Consider the following 16,057-nt stretch of genomic DNA (forward strand, 5'->3'; position numbering starts at 1 on the left):
TTCAGTGTATAACTCAGTCTCATTCATGCTGTCACAAAATAATATTTCATGGAAAGAACCCGTAGGCATATAAACTCTATGGTGACACTTTGAGGAGTTGAATTTTTTTTTTGGTGTGAGTATTCTCTCCACCAAAAGAGATCACAACTCTATTCTAATTGATGAGATTAGAGGCAGTGTTGATACAGTGAGAAAAGTCAGTTTGCAGTCAAAGGATCTGTATTCAAATCCTGTTTTTGCTATGTGCTCTCTATGTGACATCAGAAAAAGTCTGTTATCTCATCCACATTGACTTCAATGGCCCCTGTGATTCTCTCCCACTAAGAATATTTATTTTTATATATCTTCAAACTTCACCACCTCCATAGCTAACATGCCAGGGATGAGATTCACCATGTTTGTCCTCAGAGCCATTTTTGTTTCCATAGAATATACTAGAATATGCTTTCTGCCAGTATAATTTTTAGAAACTCAGGGTAATCTCCTTATCTTATTGTGTCACCAAAATAAGACTTTAATCTCCTACCCATAATTGATTAATTATAAATAGGATACATAATTTTTGGCATGGTTTTATGAAATATAAATACCTGATTTGAAATTATCTTCTTGATTAAATAGTTACTTATCACTGCTTAATCCAGCTCTAGTATTTCCATAGGGCTAATATCACCTCTTACCTTGATCTGTTTCTACTAGTTTATAGCTTTGAGACTTATGGACATCGATTCCTCTGTAGCTTATTTTCCCTAGAAAGTCTTCACCTCCATGTTGCTTTCTTCTGAGGAGAAAATGACATGAACTTAAGAATGTAACTAGGGTAGGATGATTAGGGCTTTATCTCAGGATGCAAAATTTAGAGGGCACTGACAACAATTTAGCTTCTAGTTAGTAAGAATGATTAAAAAATGAATCTTTTGGAAGACAAGCTTGGGGTACATTCTTCCTTCCCACCCCATTGATTTCCTTTCTGATTCTCCCCTCCCCTTCTCAAGTGATAAGCATTGAAAACAAGTTATTACTTATGATTTGTCATACATATAGCATTAAAATCTTTCATGACAATATTTTTCCAGTTAGAAGAAAAACATTTTCTTTCTTTGGATTGTATTCTTTCCTTCTTCCCAAATATTTGCATGTTTCTTATCCATTTGACCTAAATGGTTAAAAAGAAGAGAGTTTCAGTAGATTCTTCAGAATTGCATTTAGCACCCTTAATTTTCAGTATGGTTGAGATACGTCTGGTGAGCAGCATGGATCTGATTTACAAATTGCTGATTTTCACATCATTCGTGGGCTATATTTGATAAAGCATTTAATTAATTCACCTCTAAAAAGCTCCTAGTGTGTCATAGTTTTAAAACTGGTTAAAGTTGCAATAAATTTTGTGACGACAAACATTCGGGGGCATATCAGTCTGGAAGAGTTGAGACGGCATGAGCAAAATAAATTAATAAATTTATAAATTTAAATATGAATCCAAGGTCACTTGAGTAAGTGATGTCATAATAAAATTTAAATGTTCTTGGCATAAGACTCTTCTTTGAACATTCTAATATAATCCAGAAAGCTTTTATTAAACTACATAAAATTATAAAATATACACTGGAGTTGGTCTCCAAATTCCAATTTGACCTAGCAGTTTGGGTCCCTAGAGAGTGGATCCTACAGCTTTCTTTATGGTTGCTGGGAAAAAATGAAGGGCTATGAGTTGTTTTTCTAGTGTTGTGACTCAGAATGTCCCCTTGTTGTTCTTTCCCTATAATTATCAGTTAATATCAATTAGTCACTAAGATTAAAGTAGCTTTTATAAAATAAATTAGCAGAGTCGGTGACACATTTGCCCAATAGTAAATAAGAGTGTCAAGGGGAAGGTGGTCTCAAACTTAGAACATAGGGAATAGAAATTCTTTTCTCCCTTCCAAGAGTCCTCATAAACCTCTTCTGTGTAACAGTTCTTTTTGTGGACTCAGAAAGATTAGAGCTCTTATAATTTGTTGTATTTCCTGTGTTTTTAATTTATCCTCTGACCACTGCTGTTCTGCTGCTATCACTAATGAAAAGTCAAAATCTTCTGACTACATAATATACATATACATATACATATACATATACATATACATATACATATGCATATACATATACATGTACATGTACATATACACATACACATACACATACACATACACATACATATACATATACATATACATATAATATACATATACACATACACACATACACATACATATACACATACACATACACATACAATACACATACATATACATACATAGACATATATATATATATACATATATACATATATATATATATATATATATATATATATATATATATATATATATATCTGGTTTGTAGGTTAAAAAATTTGAGGGAAACTGAGGTTCTTCTCCCTAAAAGATTCTCACAATCTTTTTTGACTGGGAATTTTCTCACTTTCGCTCTGTCGCTCTCTCTCTGCCACTCACTGCCAAAATATTGAAATACTTTGGTGCTGAACTGCCTTTCCATTTTATAGAAAGATTCACTGGAGGCTATCTAGTCTTTTCACTCAATACCTACATACTTTATGTTTAGTATTACTCAGTTGAATATTATGGCTTGTAAGGACCTCTTGTATCTAATGGCGTAGGGTGTTTGATTCAATTGATACCCTATTTCCTACATAAGAACTGTGCTAAACATTATTACAAAAACAAGTTAAAAATAATAGTTATTGATTTAAAATAGTTCATATTTTGTGGAGGAAACATAATAGACAAGCATATTATGATAATTTTAATTTAGGCAGAGAACACTAACAAAGAAAATGATGTGATGTTTCCTATAGAAAGTGGCACATGAATAGGAAAATGCTGATTTTGAGAGGTAGGAAGGAGTACCTTCCAATCACAATCACCTTTGCAAAGATCTCATAGACAGATTGACTAGCATGTAGACTTATGAAGGCCTATGAAGTGTTACGGTCTTGGAAATATGAGTCTTTGAAGAGTTTACCTGCCAAACTGAGGAATTTGTGTTTTCTCATGGATGCACTAAGTTTTTCAATGAGAGAATGATGTCATCATACTAGTTTTCTGAACTTGGGTGAGGAGCCCTTTTTCCTGACAAGGACCATTCATCTATTTCTTTTTTTTAAGGTTTTTGCAAGGCAAATGGGGTTAAGTGGCTTGCCCAAGGCCACACAGCTAGGTAATTATTAAGTGTTTGAGGTGGATTGGAACTCAGGCTCTCCTGACTCCAGGGCCGGTTCTCTATCCAATGCATCAACCTAGCTGCCCCTATTCATCTATTTCTAACATTGTTCATGGGTGATATTTGATCAAGCATTTAATTAATTCACCTCCAAAATTTCCTAGACTTATTGAATTTTGAGTCTTGTCTGTGGATACCTTGGTAGCACCAGAACAAATGATTTCATGGTCCTTATGAGGTCCATGGGTTGGAGGTTCACCCCTTGTTCTTTAGGTCGATTGGTTGAGGAGAAGAGAGGTTAGGAAAAGATTTTGCTGGAAATATGATAGATTCAATGTAAGTGAATCCCAGTATTTTTGGTTCTTAAACTGCTTTGGCATTGTCTGATGTATTGTTCTACCCCATTTCTCTCCTTTATGAAGTGCCATTTGGAATATCTTTAATTTTTATTAATGTATTATTCTACCTTATCTTTTGCCTCCCACATTTCTTATTTTGAGGAGAAATATCTTCCCTCTAGATTAGAAATTAAAAGAAGCCTTGACTATTGATACTTGATTAATTTCTCTAAGATGTAAGCAATTTTATGAGAGCTTTATATCCCAGGTTAGTATCCTCAGTCTTTTGCTTTGGAGAAATTTATCTATGAGATTCCCTAGCTATCCTTGCCATCTAGTCTTATTGTGTTAGAAAATGTATATCATTGGATTCTAAATATGTGTTCCTATCACTGCTTTATTTTTCCCTGACCACACAATCTTGTTTTGTAGATTTTTAAATAACAGTGAGAAATTATATAGTACATTAAGGTTCAAAAAGATATTCACAAACAATTTTATCCTCAAAACAATGTTAGGAGGGAGATGATATTAGTATCCCCCTTAGTGAAATTTGCAGATAGGAAAACTGAGGCAGATAGCTATGCAATTTGCCCAGGATCTCATGGCTAATAAGAGTTTGAACTTAAGTCTTCCTGATTCCAGGATCAGAGTTCTTTCCATTGTTTTTACCTACCAGCTCAAGAATGTCTCACCCATCCAAATTTTTTGAAGGCAAAATATTTTTTCTTACTGGGTTTTTAAAGAATATTCTGGCACCTAACACATTGCCTTATATATAGGTTTGTTTAGAATTTAATTAATTTAAATTGAAATGTCAGCACAAGCTCGGTGTTTAGTAAGGTCATGTCCTTGGTCTCTCCTATTCAACATCTTTATCAATCATGCTTATTCAATGTGTCAAGCGACAGAAAACTGGGAAGGATATTTATTGCCTCAGTTGACAGAATCAGCATTTGAAAAGATTCTTAGAGGTTACATAGCTACAGGAAGAAGCTAAGAAAATGAAATTTAATAGAGCCAAGTGGAAAGTCTTTTATTTGGGTTAGAAATATTCACTGCAAAATTACAGGATTGTAGATTTGTCTTTGCAGTTCAGAAAATAAAAAACCTAGAGATGCTGCCAGCACAATGTGAGTAAATGAAAGAATGAAAAAAATTGTGAAAGGATTACAATGTACATTGCAAGCATTGTGCTGAGTGCTAGGGCTACAAATTGAAAAAAAGCAACTCAATGCTTATACTCAAGAAGCTTATGTTATAATAGGGGGATACTATATATATATATATATATATATATATATATATATATATAGGGAGAGAGAGAGAGAGAGAGAGAGAGAGAGAGAGAGAGAGAGAGAGAGAGAGAGAGAGAGAGAGAGAAGTTTCAGCTAGAAGTCAGATGGAAGGACCCAGTGTCCTTAGGGTACAGTGGCAAAGCAATTTCTTTAAAGTAATTTCTATTGATAAACCTAAATTCGTTGCTGATCCTGAGGCATTTGACTGTATCAAAAAATTTGGTGGGAAGAATATTTTTCATAGAAAAAGATCTGAGATGGGAAATAATATGATATGGTCACCAAAAAAAGTTAATACCATCTTTTTTTTTAGAAAATGGAACTGTGATTTCACTGTGTGGAGATCCTTAAAGAACCCTTTCTCTGCAACTTACAGTACTAGAGAATTGACTGGAGATTATATATTGAGAGATTATATAATACTTATGTTTCTATAGCTAGTATGATTCAAAGGTAGGACTTCAACCCTTGTCTTCTTGACTCTGAGTCCAGTTTTCTATCTATGCTCTGCTTCATCTCAATGTGATCTTAGATTAGAGTTAAAGAAGCATAATGCCTTTATTTACTTGTACTGATAACAAGTCCATTGTGTTTCATTGGGGTTACTGAGTTAGGAGTCCAAAGGAGGAGGGATCAAGATGGTGAAATGTCTCAAAATCAGGTCATAGGAGAATTGTTTGCAGGAACTAGGGACTTATAAACTTGAGATGATATAATTTAGTGGTATTATTATCACTACTTTCAAATAACAGAAGGCTTGTGATGTGAAGTCATAAAGTCATAAAACTAGAACCACTGAGTTTCAATGATAGAGTGATTGATTTTGATTGAGTACAAAATCAGACTTTGTTAGATTTCCAACAATGCAATGGGCTACCTACTTTGTATGGAAGTGAGCTCTCCATTAATGAAAATATTCAAGGGGAGACAAGTTAATCATACAAGTAAGTAAGAAAGAATTCGATTCCTGTGTATTCTAATGTCTTAATTTATTACAATGTGTTTAAACTTATTGTCGAAATAAATGTAAGAATTCATTTTCATATCCCTCAAACATGTATCGCTGACTCCAAAGTATATCTGTGGGCTGCAGTTGATAACAGTACAGATCCATTGATTGAATGGAATCCTATTATCTGTAACTATAATTATTGTTACTAAAAGTATAGACTATAGGAAATCAAGGCATATTGATTGAGGAGTGAAGGAATGGGGAAAATTAGAAACTTGAGGGAAACACACTGACTATCTTGTGACTCAGTTCTGGAGTTAACTTAGTTCCCTTTCTATTCAAGTATGGTCTGTTCCAATTTCTGTCTTTTGGGAAAACTTTATTCACTTGTCAGAATTGGGAGAGAAATTTGTTATATTGTTTGAACCTGGTCCTTCATTGCTGGGTTCAAACTTAGCCCTGTATACCTACTGCATGCTGACCAGAAACCCAGTTAGATCTGAGGATTGATGCACGGAATTTTCTTACAATTTTTGCATCTCAAGCTTCTGATAAGCCTTATCTAAAATCTGGCCTTGTACTGATCAATCAGTTACTGCTTCCATATTGCTTTGATTTTGTACAGACACTTAGGTGGGGGAGTAAGACAGCTCTTTTTTTTTTTTTATTAATTTAGGGAACCATATTTATTCACTCTTTCAACTTGGAAAGTCTCTAATCATTCATTCAGTTAGAAATCAGCTGACTTAATACCATATTCTGATCAATTATTTCCTTTTAAACAATTGGTCTTCTTGGTTTTTTAATGTATAAAAATCTGTCTCCCATTGCACTTATGCATTCTCCCTTTTCCAACCTGGAATTTTGCTATTTTTTCCTCTAATTGGAATCAGATTACTTCTAGCTTTTTTTTTTTTAATTTAAGGCAGTGGGGTTAAGTGACTTGCCCAAGATCACACAGCTAGGTAATTATTAAGTGTCTGAGATCAGATTTGAACTCAGGTACTCCTGATTCCAAGGCCGGTGCTGTATCCACTACGCCACCTAACTGCCCCAGATTCAGATTACTTAATTTTGTTTCCTGGTCAATTCTTTCCTCTTAAATAATTTGTCTTGTATTGTTTTTAATGTATGAAAATCTGTCTCTGACTGTATTTGAGACCCAGAGTCAAAGCTGAGGAAAGTTCCTGGTCCCAATTTGTTGGGCAATTGACATGCATTTGCTTAATGAATTCACATTTGGAAGTCTGGATGTTTATTTTCTTGGTCATTTCATCTCTCATCCTCTACAAGGAGATATAATCATCTAACAATGGGGGGTTTTATACCTTGTCTGATGATGTCTCTTTCAGGTGATCCTTAATTGTGAATTCTTGCACTCTGTGCCTAAGTTTGGAGAAATTAGTACCAAATCAGTGGGAATTCAAGGTCAAGGACCATATAAGCTTCACCATGATATTGTGGGGCTGAGTTTTTATGGCTCTCCTAGTGATCACTGACCTTAGGACAATATACTCCTTAGGGTGACAGTATAGCCTTAGGGTATTATGGGTTTTCAACCAATTAACTGGCTGGTTCAATTAACTTTGCTTGATAGTAAATGACTGAGCAGAATGGCCATATTAGTTAAAGTGAATATTTGAGTTTCAAGTCCTATAGAAGTAGAATCTAGTTTTAAAAATAGTATTTTATTTCCTTCAATTATGTGTAAAATAATTTTTAACATCATTTAAAAAACTGAATTTCAAATTCTCTCCCCCATTTCTGAAATCATAGTAAACAATTTAGTATTGGTTACACATATAAAATCATAGCAATAAAATTTACACAATAACTGAATTATATTGCAAATTTAGTTGACCAACTCATCTATTGAAGATGGGAGGTTGGATCAAATGATATTTAAGTTTGTTTTCAATAACAAACATTTTCTCATTTTCTTACTTAGTCTTTAGTGCTAAGTATCTTTTTAATGTCATCTTTCTGTAGTCATCCACAAACTGAAAAGTTTGGTTCTTGGCAGTTTAACAGGAAAAAGTTTTGGATGACATTTAAATTTACTAAATATTAACAGAGAAAAAGCAACAACTCTGTCCTTCTGAAAGCATACTTTGGTCCACAAAATTCTTTCTACAGTGATTAAGTATTCCAAATCAATTTATTTTGCAAAACAGTTTTCTGTTTTTGTAATTAAGTTTAAATTGACAGCCTTTAACTTAACCATCCTCACTGTGAAGAACATAATTCCCATTCCAGGGCTATATCATGAGCCAAAATGTCATCTCTACAAATAAAACAACTTGACCACAGTAAGACTCACAAAAATATTTTCCCATTAACCTTTTAATGTTCTCTCCCACATCACTCCCTAGAAACATCTAAGCCTGATTACTTATTTGCATCAAAGCACTCCTTTTTTCCATTTTTAATATCACAAAAATCAGCTTTTATAATGTTAGGGTTCTAGTGATACCCACTAGTAGTCCCTATTTCTGATTTTCTTAATGATGGGGGTATTATATTATAGAGTTGAGTTCATTTCTCAAGGAATTTAGGTAGTTCTCTATTATTTCTAGGGTCCAATACAAACTGCTAGTTGGTATTTAATACCTTTCTCATTGTGACTTCAACTTATTCATCCAGTCTTATTATTAGCCCCTACTTCTTTCTGGACATGATAATGTCCAATGAAACTGTCTTTGTTTCTATGTTTTAACATTTCTTCAATGTCTGGAATGAATGTCCTCCTCACTCAGCTCTAAAAATTACTGGTTACCTTCAAGGGTTAACTCAAATATTGCCTCCTTCTATGACACCTGATTTTTTCCCCCTACTTGTCTCTTTTTTTTTCATTGTTTTCCAAGGCAATGTGGTTAAGTGGCTTGCTCAAGACCACACAGTTAGGTAATTATTAAGTGGCTGAGGCTGGATTTGAACTCAGGTTCTTCTGACTCCAGGGCCAGTGCTAAATCCACTGTGCCACCTAGCCACCCCCTATTTATTTCTTTTTCAAAAAATGCTTCATATTTATTCTGTTATAATTATATATGTACACATTATTTCTACCAATAAAATACAAACTCCATGAGAGCAGAATTCTTTTTATTTTGAGTTTGTATTTAACATGCTTAGTAAAGTAATTATCCAGTAGTGGTCATGGAAATGCTCTTTAATTACTGGATTTCAAAGAGAGCAGTAGTGAGGTTCAGAAAAAAGTGACTTGCCCAAGGTCACAAAACTACCAATCAATCTATAACAATTCATAAATGCTAACTTTTGGTAAACTCTATGGATACAAAATAAATGAAGTAGTTTCTTCAGGGGAAATAATGCATCTTTCTCTCTCTCTCTCTCTCTCTCTCTCTCTGTGTATCTAGATATGTGACTTTGTATATATGTATGAATATGTGGAGGATTGATTGAAAATACTTTTATTGGGACTTCTGACCAAGATGGTGGAGAGAAGACAGGCACTGTGCTAAGTGTTCCTCTTTCCCCTCAAAAACAACACAAAAGAAACCTCTTAACAGAAATTTGATTGACAAAACCCAGAAAGAGAAGCTAGGAGAACACCTACCAAGAAGGTCTGTATCAGGGGACCATGGGTGAACTGGGAAACAGGAGAAGAGGGTCAGCATGGGGACAGTAGCTGGGGGGAGGTCAGAGGGCCAGCCTCAGCCATAGAGACTTTGGTGAGTGGCGGATGTGAGATCCTCTAGGATCTTCAAAAGCAAACCTCTGAGAGCCAGCCTCCCCAACACAAGATCCTAGAAATATGAAGAAAGGCCAGCAAAAGGGGGGCCTTTGGAGAAATGCTTAGAAGAAATAGATTCTAACCCAGAGAGATCCAGCACTTCTGAGAATATGATTGATCTCCAGCCCAGAAGACTTCCTTGAAGGAAGTTTAAATGTTTAAACTCCAGGAAGGAGTTTAAAAATCAATTGGAAAAATTAGGAAAAGAAACCCAAGAGAAAATTAACACCTTGCAACAAGAAAAACATTCCTTGGAAAATACAATTGGACAAATACAAAATGCAAATAGCTCTCAGATCTGCAATAGGGCAAATGAAAAAAAGAAAATGATTCTCTCAAAACTATACTTGGGGAAAATGGAAAACTCCTTCAAAAATAGAATCAACCAACTGGAAAAGGAGTTGCAAAAGATAAATGAAGAAAATTCTTATTCTCTAAAAAAATGGAATTGTTAGAAACTAATGACTTCATGAGACTAGAAGATTCTGTTGAACAAAACCAAAGGATTGAAAACATAGAAGAAAATGTAAAATACCTCATCAGCAAAATCACTGATCATGAGAATAGATCAAGAAGAGATAACCTGAGAATTATAGACCTTTTTTGAAAACACTGAAGGAAAAAACCCTGGATATAATGCAGGATTTAGTGATGGAAAATTGCCCTGATATCATGGAACCAGAGGGTAAAATAGTTATTGAAAGAATACAATGATCCCCTCCAGAAAGAGATCTAAAATGAAACCACCAAGGAATGTTGTGGCCAAATTCTAGAACTATCAGATAAAAGAAAAAATCCTGCAAGGAACCAGAAAGAAAAAAAATAAATACCAATGATCCACAGTAAGGATTATACAGGACCTGGTCACATTAGCATTAAGGATTGAAAGGACCTGGAATGAGATGTTCCAAAGAGCAAGGAAGCTTGGAATCTAGCCAAGCATCCAATATCTGACAAAGCTGAGCCTTCTCTTCTAGGGGAAAAGATGGACATTTAATGAAATGGGAGACTTCCAATATTTCCTGATGCAGACACCAGAGCTAAATAGAAAATTTGGACATCAAACAGGAGGCTCAAGAGACATGTGAAAAGGTTAAAAAAGGGGTAAAAACTGCTATCCAATAAAATAAAACTGGCTATATACCCACTTGGGAGATTCTCATAACTTTCAAGAATTGTAACACTATTAGAGAGAGAATATACTTAGCCAGAAGTGATAGACACTCATAATTTTTCTGATTCAGAATGATTTAAAAAATAATACCTCCTTAAAAGGGGGGACAGTAAGGAGAAGGAAGGATGGAGGAGCCTTAATGGAATAAATATATTGCAGCAAGAAGTACAAAAGACCTATTGTAATAAAGGGGAAGAAGGGAGGAGGTGAGAACCACCTGAATCTTCATCTCATCAGAATTGGCTTAAAGTTAACTTAGACACATTCAGTTAAGAAACATCTTACTTTTCAAACATTAAAAGGGGAAAAGGGGAGGGGGAAAAAGGGCAACTAACAGAAGGAAGGGAAGAAGGGGAAAGGGGAAAGAAAGGGGAGGGGTTGATATAGAAGGGCAAACACACTGAAGGTAGCAGTATTCAGAAACAAAACACTGGAGAATATGGATAAAGGGGAAAATACATAAAGAAGGAAGTTAGCATGGAGAACAATGAAGAGTTAGTAATTATAACTTTGAATGTGAATGGGATGAACTCTCCCTTAAAATGTAAGCAAATAGAAGAGTGGATTTTAAAGACCAGAATCCTACAATATTCTGCTTACAAAAACTCATTTGAAGTAGAGAGATACATATAGAGAAAAGGTAAAAGGTTGGAGCAAAATATATTTTGCTTCAGGTGAAGTGAAAAAAGCAGGGGTAGCAATCCTTATCTCAGACAAAGCAGCTACAGAAATAGATAGTGTTAAAAGAGATAAGGAAGGAAACTATTTTCTCTTAAAAGGTACCATTGACAATAAAGTAATTTAAATACTATATATATATGTATGCACCCAATGGTATAGCATCCAAATTCTTAGAGGACAAGTTGAAAGAGCTACAGGAAGACATAGACAGCAAAACTCTACTAGTGGGAGACCTCAACCACCTACTCTCAGATTTAGATAAATCTAATCATAAAATAAACAAGAAGGAAGTTAAAGAAGTAAATAGATTGTTAGAAAACCTAGCTATGATAGACCTATGGAGAAAACTGAATGGGGTTAGAAAGGAATATACTTTTTTTTCTGAAGTACATGGCACTTATACAAAAATTTACCATGTACTAGGGCATAAAAACCTAATGATTGACTGCAGAAAGGCAGAAATGGTGAATACATCTTTCTCAGATCACAATGCAAAAAAAAACCATATGCAATATTGGGCCAGGGAGATTTAGACCCAGAACTAATTGGAAACTGAATAACCTCATTTTAAAGAATGAGTCTATCAAACAACCAATTATAGAAAGAATTAAGTATTTTATCCTTGATAATAACAATAATGAAACAACATACCAAAACTCAAAGCAGCTGTCAGGGGATATATTATATCTCCAAATGCTTGCATGAACAAATTAGAGAAAGAAAAATATGCAACTAAAATATTAGAGAATGAACAAATTAAAAACTCCCAATTAAATACCAAATTAGAAATAATAAAAATTAAAGGAAAAATTAATTCAATCAAAAGCAAGAAAGCTATTGAACTAATAAAAAACAAAAGCTGGTTTTTATGAAAAAACCCCAATAAAATTGATAAACTTCTAGTAAATTTGATTAAAAGAAGAAAGAAGAAAACTAAATTGCTAGTATCATATGTGAAAAAAGTGAACTCACCACCAATGAGGAGGAAATTAAAGTAATAATTCAGAATTATTTTGCCCAACTCTTTGCCAATAAATTTGACAATCTAATTGAAATGGACGAATATTTACAAAAATATAACTTGCCCAGATTAAATGAAGAGGAAATTAAAAACCTAAATAACCATATCTCAGAAAAATAAATTCAATAAGCCATTATTGAACTCCCTAAGAAATATCTCCAGGGTCATATGGATTCACAAGTGAATTCTATCAAACATTTAAGGAACAATTGGTCCCAATTATATATAAACTCTTTGGGAAAATATGTGAAGATGGAACTCTGCCTAACTCTTTCTGTGACACCAATATGGTGTTGATACCTAAACCAGGAAGAATTAAGAGAGAAAGAAAATTATAGACCTAACTCCCTGATGAATATAGATGGAAAAATCTAAGCAAAATGACTACAGCAGGTTATCACTAGGATAATACAATATAATCAAGTAGGATTTATCCCAGGAATGCAAGGTTGGTTCAATATTAGGAAAACTGTTAGTATAATTAATTATATCAATATCACACCTATCATAAATCATATGATCATATGAATTGTTGTTGAAAAAGCTTTTGTCAAAATACAGCACCCATTCCTACTAAAAACACTAGAGAGTGTAGGAATAGACTGTTCCTCAGAATAGTAAGCAGTATCTATCTGAAACCATAAACAAACATTATATGCAATGGGGATAGGCTCGAGGTATTCCCAATAAGATCAGGGGTGAAACAAGGATGCCTATTATCACTACTACTATTCAATATTGTATTAGAAATGTTAGCTTCAGCAATAAGAGAAGAAAAAGAAATTGAAGGAATTAGAATTGGGAAGGAAGAGACAAAACTCTCACTCTTTGCAGATAACATGATGGTATACCTAGAGAATCCCCAAAAGTCATCTAAAAACTACTAGAAATAGTTAGCAACTTTAGCAAAGTAGCAGGATATAAAATAAACCCTCATAAATTCTCATCATTTCTATATATGACTAGCAAGATATAGCAGAAAGAGTTAGAAAGAGAAATTCCATTCAAAGTAACTTCATACAATATAAAATACCTGCGAGTCTACCTGCCAAGGCCAACTCAAAAACTTTTTGAAAACAATTGCAAAACACTTCGCACACAAATAAAATCAGATTTAAATAACTGGGCAAACATCATTTGTTCATGGACAGGTCGAGCTAATATAATAAAAATGACAATTCTACCAAAATTAAACTACTTGTTCAGTGCCCTACCAATCAAAATTCCAAAAAATTACTTTAATGAGTTAGAAAATGTTGTAAGTAAATTTATATGAAGAAATAAGCAGTCAAGAATTTCCAGGGATTCAATGAAAAAAAGTGCAAAAGAAGGTGGTTTACTCTTACCAGATCTAAAATTATATTATAAAGCATCAGTCATCAAAACTGTCTTGTATTGGCTAAAAAATAGAGTAGTGGATCAGTGGAATAAATTAGGTGCAATAGCACTTAATGATTATAGTAATCTGCTGTTTGATAAACCCAAAGAGTTCAGCTATTGGGATAAAATCTCTCTCTCTTTGATAAAAACTGTTGGGAAAATTGGAAGTTAGTATGGAAGAAGATTGGATTAGATCGAAACCTCATACTTTATACTGAGATAAGATCCAAATGGATATAGGATTTAGACGTAGAAAACAATATTATAAGCAAACTAGAAGAACAAAGAATAGTTTACCTGTCAGATCTATGGAAAGGGAAGCAGTTTATGACCAAGGAAGAGATGGAGAATGTCATTAAAAACAAACTAGATAATTTTGATTACATTAAATTAAAAGGATTTTGCATAGACAAAACCACTGTAACCAAGGTCCAAAGAAATGTAGGAAACTGGTAAACATTTTTACAACTAGTATTTCTGACAAAGGAATCATTTCTAAAATATACAGAGAACTGAGTCAAATTTCCAAAAAAAAAAAGCCCAATTGACAAATGGCCAAGAATATGCAAAGGCAATTTACAGTGGAGTTAATCAAAGTGATCCATAATCATATGAAAAATTGCTCTAAATCATTACTTATTAGAGAAATGAAAATTAAAGCATCTCTGAGATACCACCTCACACCTCTCAGACTGGCCACTATGACCAGAAAAGACAATGATCAATGTTGGAAGGAGTGTGGGAAATCTGGGATGCTGATACATTGTTGGTGGAACTGTGGACTCATTCAAGCTTTCTGGAGAGAAATTTGGAATTATGTCCAAAGGGCAACAAAAATGTGCATACCCTTTTTTCCCGCAATACCACTACTGGCTCTATACCCTGAAGAGATGATGATAAAGGGTAAAAACATCACTTGTACAAAATATTCATAGTAGCCCTGTTTGTGGTGGTAAAGAATTAGAAATTACGTGAATGTCCTTCAATTGGGGAATGACTTAAACTGTGGCATATGTATGTCATGGAATACTATTGTTCTATTGGAAATCAGGAAGGATAGGAATTCAGGGAAACCTGGAGGGATTTGCATGAACTGATGCTGAGCGAGATGAGCAGAACCAGAAAAATATTGTACACTCTAACAGCAACAAGGGGGTGATGATCAACTTTGATGGACTTGTCCATTCCATCAGTGCAATAGTCAGGGACAATTTGGAGTTCTCTGCATTGGAGAATACCATCTGTATCCAGAGAAAGAATTATGGAATTTGAATAAAGACCAAAGACTATTACCTTCAATTTAGGGGAAAAAAACCATTATCTTATGCAATTTTGCTATCTCTTTTACTTTATTTTTCTTCCTTAAGGATATGATTTCACTCTCATCACAGTCAACTGAGATCAATGTATACCATGGAAGCAATGTAAAGACTAACAGAATGCCTTCTGTGTGGGGGGGGGGTGTGAGGGAAGCAAACATGGAGGAAAAATTGTAAAACTCAAAATAAATAAAATCTTTTTAAAATACTTTTATTGAATAAATCAATCTAAGGCATTAAACTAGATATGAAGAATTCTTAATCAATTTGTAAGGAGCAAAAACGATTCTAGGTTTTATTAGTTAAGAACTGTGATATTGGGATTGATTGTGGAGTTGGTCATGCCCTGGGGTTTTTAAACTAAAATAAGTATCCTAGTTTGGAATGGGCATCCCAGAGGTGGATCAATCTTGATATGATGTAATTCACCTAGGAAAGGGAGGAGAGGATTTGGTCTCCCTTCCCTAATCAGAGAATTGTCTCATGAAATCAAGAGATCAAAAGATTTGGATTTCCCATGCCTGTCATAGCATTTTCCCCACAAAGACAATGGCTGATGAGGATCTACATTGGGACCCAAGGACAAAGAAGACACACTAAGAAAAGGCATCTTTAGAAGACCCCCTGGAAACTACTATATCTTTAAGTTATCCAGAAGAGCTAGTCAAAATAGAATGCTAGCAAAAATTGGCTTGGGGGAGTCTTTCTTCTTTCCAGTTTGTGCTCTTTCCAACATTGATAACCCAAGGAACAGAAGGCCTGCACCACTTCCAGGTGGGACCTTTCTCCTGTGGATCAATGTCCTATTACCCCTTCAACTGAGCAAACTCTCTCTGCTACATACCTGAAATGATTTGTGACATATATTCACATATAAAAATTTCTAGTTTTGCCTCTATGTTTGGGGAAATGTGAAGATCC

This window comes from Macrotis lagotis, chromosome 7, assembly GCF_037893015.1.
Source record: "Macrotis lagotis isolate mMagLag1 chromosome 7, bilby.v1.9.chrom.fasta, whole genome shotgun sequence".
Taxonomy (NCBI): Eukaryota; Metazoa; Chordata; class Mammalia; order Peramelemorphia; family Peramelidae; genus Macrotis; species Macrotis lagotis.